The sequence below is a fragment of the Scylla paramamosain genome, chromosome 25 (genome assembly GCF_035594125.1).
Source record: "Scylla paramamosain isolate STU-SP2022 chromosome 25, ASM3559412v1, whole genome shotgun sequence".
NCBI classification, from domain to species: Eukaryota; Metazoa; Arthropoda; class Malacostraca; order Decapoda; family Portunidae; genus Scylla; species Scylla paramamosain.
Genome location: NC_087175.1, coordinates 14,029,664 through 14,035,029, shown reverse-complemented (window position 1 = coordinate 14,035,029; position 5,366 = coordinate 14,029,664). Strand labels below are relative to the sequence as shown.

At 48.1% G+C, this 5,366-nt stretch overlaps 1 pseudogene; it reads left to right on the top strand.

Annotated features, from left to right (window-relative positions):
• The first annotated feature begins 2,562 nt into the window (after positions 1–2,562).
• Positions 2,563–5,146, top strand: LOC135113368 (uncharacterized; annotated as a pseudogene).
• The last annotated feature ends 220 nt before the right edge of the window (positions 5,147–5,366 follow it).

The following is a 5,366-nucleotide window of genomic DNA, read 5'->3' as shown; positions in this document are numbered from 1 at the left end:
GACTTCGTAAGTGCATTGTTTGATACTATGTGTTCCACCAGCCAAGCATCCACTCTAATCTTATCCCAAGGAAAGTTTCTTAGAACATCCATTTCTGCTCCTTCTATATCCAGTGATACAAACTGTACATGCGTCTTATTCAGAGCGAGAAGTAATGATGCAAATGGAAGACATTGAACTTGTTCATAAACCATTTCAACCTCATTTTTCTTTTCTTTATCATTTACGGTGTGTCCTGGTGACACTTCTACATGGCTGGCTAGTACACTATGTCCCCAGGAGTACAGACGTATGGCTGGATGAGTGGTAAAATGTGCACGATGTTTGATAAACAGTTCTGAGTCTGCATAGGTTTTGGGCGCAAGGCAGGCATGTACTGACCAAGCTTTACGGTGTTTCGTCAGCAGGTGCTGGTAGGAATCTCCATCAGCTTCTACTAGCAGCCCTGCCCAACCTCGTTTTTCCAATTCAAGAGTGTTAGACAAGAATTCGCCATCCAGTGCCCCTGCTTCTACGAAAAAACCATCTTTTACCCCATCAAACACCTGAAAAAAATAAAAATAAATAAATATATATATATATATATATATATATATATATATATATATATATATATATATATATATATATATATATATATATATATATATTCTCTTTCCTACAGACAATGTTGAAGGCATGGACTACTTCAACATTATTCAATTTTTTGCTGTGTTATCTCTATATGTCTAATTAATTATCTTTCTTGATCAGTAAGAGCCCGGAGGAGCTGCCCAAAAGTAAAATAGTTTCTCGCAACGTTTCGTCCCTCTTCAGGGAACATCTTTTGGCGGAATGGTGTGAACTTAATTGAACTGATAGAAAGATGGTGAAGAGTAAAGAGTTTGGACAGAAGAAGAAAGAAAAGTTTGGAAAATTAAAGAAAGGAGATAAAAAAAAGTTTGTGGGTTGACCTCACTGCTATTTTTTAATTTTGTTTATTTATCTACATTGATTGTGAGCGCGCGAGGTTCTTCGATGTTATTGTAATCTAGTATTAGGCATGATCACCTTGCCTAGAAGGTTGCATTTTTTTTCTTTATACAAGCAGAGCCCAGCCAACCCGCCACCGGTCCCTATAAACAAGACTGTTTGTATACACCCACATTTATGCACATACATACATATATACATACATACATATTCAGTTTTTTATTAATCAATTAATTTATTCACATATTTATTTACTTCTGCTAATGCAAACATGAGGGTGAGCCCTCCCACATATTTGCCTTGTGTGGCGACCCGAAATGCGGGGAGACGGGAGTCCTGGAGGCTGAGCGATGCCCCAGCTGCGCGTCTGGGCTAGCAACACGCCTCTTTGGTCCTTTATTCAGGCCAAGATGGGCGGCCTCTCTTGTCTCGGAAAGGTCAATCGGCTAGTCTGCGTGACCCTGAGCCAAGTGACCACTATTTTGCTAGTTGGTGGCCACGTATACTCCTTCCGCTACCCCTGGGGCCGCTGGGCACTGAGCCTAAGCCTCCCCTTGTTGGGCTCGATGATGGATGGGGGACAGAAGAACGAAACACTGCAACAGATTTATGGCATCCAGTAATAGCACCACTGGTTGGGGCTGGATGGCACCCCTACCCCACCAAAATCACCCCATCCCCCATCGGGGCTGCCGGGGTGGTGCGGAAGACGCACACACCTGTCGAGCCGTGCCTGAGGTTAACCTCCGGCGGGGTCTTCGTGTGGACGCCTGGAACATCCTGACTCTCTCGGATGATCATCGTCTGCCTCATCTATCGGAGGAACTCGGTAGGCTGAGAGTGGATATAGTGGGGCTCTCTGAGGTGAGGAGGCCTGGCAGTGGTGAGATCAATAGTGGTGGTTACACTTACTACTGGTCTGGCCGCAGCGATGGCGCCCATCTTGGGGGAGTAGCTATAGGCATTTCCAGCAGACTGCAGTCTTCCGTGGTTGGGGTTACTCCGTTTGATGAGTGTAAAATGCTGTTGAGGCTGAAGCACACTCTGGGCTTCATGTCCTTGGTGGCAGTATATGCTCCTACTGAGACGAGTGAACTTGAAGAGGAGATGTTCTAAGCCAAGCTTGACTCCATAGTCGATCAGTGCCCCTCCCGCGACACACTCGTTGTCTTGGGCGACTTCAATGCAGTGACTGGGAGTGAGAGAATTGGCTATGAGTTATGTGTTGGTCCCCATGGCTCTGGTAGCAGGAATGTCAACAGTTCATTCCTCCTGAACTTCGCAAAGTTTAGAAGGCTGAGGATTGAAGGCTCCTGGTTCTAGAGGCGAAAGTCTCGCTGCTGGTCTTGGTACAGTAATGCTGGTGGTGTGGTGAAGGATATTGACCACATCCTTGTGAGTACTCGTTTTGAAGATTCTTCAGAACTGCAGGGTTTACCGGAGTGCCGAGTTCTTTGCTATCGGCCACAGGCTTGTTGTTGCAACCCCTCAGGATACATATCAGGTCCAAGAAAATCTCTAGATGCAATTCTCCAAGATTTATTCTTGAGAAACTGAGGGACTCGACATGTGCCCAAGAGTATGCGGTGATGGGCTCTAATCGGTTTGAAGTGCTGGACACCATGGAGGAGCCTGAAAAGCTGTGGGATACTTTCAAACATGAAACTCTCAAAGCTACCGAGGAGTGTGTTGGAGAGCGCCCAAGGTCTAGGAGCGGTGTGGCATCGGAGGAGACACTGAGAACTATTGAGGAAAGTTGTGCTGTCAGACTGGCTAGAAATCTTGAGCATTACAGGACCCTGTCACGTCGGACTAGAGCTCTTCTGAGGAGGGATAAGGAGAGGTACGTCAGGACATTTGCTGAGGACGTTGAGGGCTGTTTCAACGCAAACAACCTTCGGCCTGCTTACCGAGCCCTGAAAAAGCTCCACTCTAAATCCACATCGCAAACGAGCACTATTCATGCAGCTGATGGGCGGATAGTGTCAGATGTGAATGAGGTTCGATCATGTTGGGCCGAGTACTTTCAGCAGTTGTATGAGGCAGAACCTCCAAGCCGACAGCTATCCTTAGCTGGTGTGCAGATGTTGGCTGCCGACCCACCAGTAGACGAAACTCTGCCCTCTCTTGCTGAGGTGAGAGAGGCTGTGAACAAGTTGAAATGTGGGAAGGCAGCAGGTATCTGTAATATCAGTGCGGAGATGCTGAAAGCTGGGGGTGACGCCATGATCCTGGGGTTGCATGCGGTTCTGTCTGTTTGGCAGTCTGGTACCATTCCTCCTGACTGGAAAAGGAGGTTGGTTGTCCCTATCTGGAAAGGGAAAGGGGATCGCTAGGACTGCAACAACTACCGTGGCATTACACTGCTCAGTGTGCCAGGCAAGGTGCTTGCTCATTTGTTGCTGATGCGAATTCGATCCCAACTGCTGAGGCATCAGAGGCCTGAACAGTCCGGGTTTACGCCTGGGAAGTCAACAATTGACCGGATCCTAGCACTTCGAGTCCTCATGGAACGGCGACTTGAGTTTCGGCAGAGGCTGCTTGCAGCTTATGTCGATCTTAAGAAGGCGTTTGATTCAGTGCATCGTGGGACACTCTGGGATATTCGAGGCACTGCATGCAGTGCCTCGAGGGCCATGACCAGGACATCCAACGATTTCGCGAGCAATACAGCATCATTGGCAAAAAACAAGGTCGGTTCTGTTATTACCGACAGACGCTCCACAATGACTTTGATCTACAACTTTACCCAATACCCAGTCCATGCAAGGGTTGAAGAGCGATGGAGCAAGAACACATCTCTGCCTCACCTCTGAGTTCACAGGGAAGAAGTCAGAGATACCGCTCATACATTTCACTGCACTTTCAGTCCCGGAGTATAGACCAGTCATAAGACCAATAATCCTTGCAGGAATCCCACGGGACACGCAGGATATCCCAGAGTGTCCCACGATGCACTGAATCAAACGCCTTCTTGAGATCGACATAAGCTGCAAGCAACCTCTGCCGAAATTTCAAGTCGACTTGAAGTGCTAGGATCCGGTCAATTGTTGACTTACCAGACGTAAACCCGGACTGTTCAAACCTCTGATACCTCAGCAGTTGGGATCGAATTCGCATCAGTAACAAATGAGCGAGCACCTTGCCCAGCACACTGAGCAGTGTAATGCCATGGTAGTTGTTGCAGTCCTAGCAACTGCATCTCTGACTTCTTCCCTGTGAACTTAGAGGTGAGGCAGGGATGTTTTCTTGCTCCATCGCTCTTCAACACTTGCATGGACTGGGTATTGGGTAAGGTTGTAGATCAAAGTCATTGTGCAGCGTCTGTCGGTAATACCAGGGTCACCGACCTTTTTTTTGCCAATGATGCTGTATTGCTTGCGGAATCGTTGGGTGTCCTGGTCATGGCCCTTGAGGCACTGCATGAGGAGGTGAAACCTCTGGGACTGAGGTCTCCTGGACCAAGACCAAGGTCCAGGCGTTTGGAGGCTTACTAGACGACACTGTCCGGTCTCTCCATGCATGTGACGAGGACATTGAGGTCTTGGAGAGTTTCACCTACCTTGGTAGTGTGGTTCATAACAATGGTGGTTCTGACCAGGAGGTCACTCGACGGATTGGTCTGGCACACGGTGTTATGAACTCGCTCAACACGAGTATATGGCGTTGTCGATATCTATGCAGGCGGACAAAGATCCGTGTCTTCAAGTCGCTGGTGCTCCCTGTCTTGTTGTATGGCTGTGAGACATGGACACTTAACAGTGACTTGGAGAGGCGTCTTGATGTCTTTGGTACAAAGTGCCTTCGCAGAATCATGGGGTATCGCTGGAATGACTTTGTGTCAAACCAGCGACTGCTTCATGAAACTGGCTTGAGATCTGTTACCAGCATAGTCCGTGAACGCCAGCTCCAGCTATACGGGCACGTGGCTCGCCTCCCCCACGTTGACCTTGCTCATAGGGTTCTCTCTGTAAGAGACAACCCTGAATGGAGGAGACCAAGGGGACGGCCACGCAACTCGTGGCTGGGGAAACTCGATAGATCATGCCGGGATCGGCTCGGGATGGACAGGGCGGCCGCATGGGAGCTCGCTCGGAGGGATTGCCTTGGGTGGAGGCGGCTGGTAGAACGGTCAGAAAAGAAACTTGAGATGAAGTTACAGAGAGAAGGATAGAAACCTTAGGAGGGTAGTTTGGAAATCAAAGCTTTGTGCCAGACTCTATCAAAAGCTTTTGATATGTCCAAGGCAACAGCAAAAGTTTCACCAAAATCTCTAAAAGAGGATGACTAAGACTCAGTAAGGAAAGCCAGAAGATCACCAGTAGAGCGGCCTTCACGGAACCCATACTGGCGATCAGATTGTTGTGAAGTGATAGATGTTTGAGAATAGACTC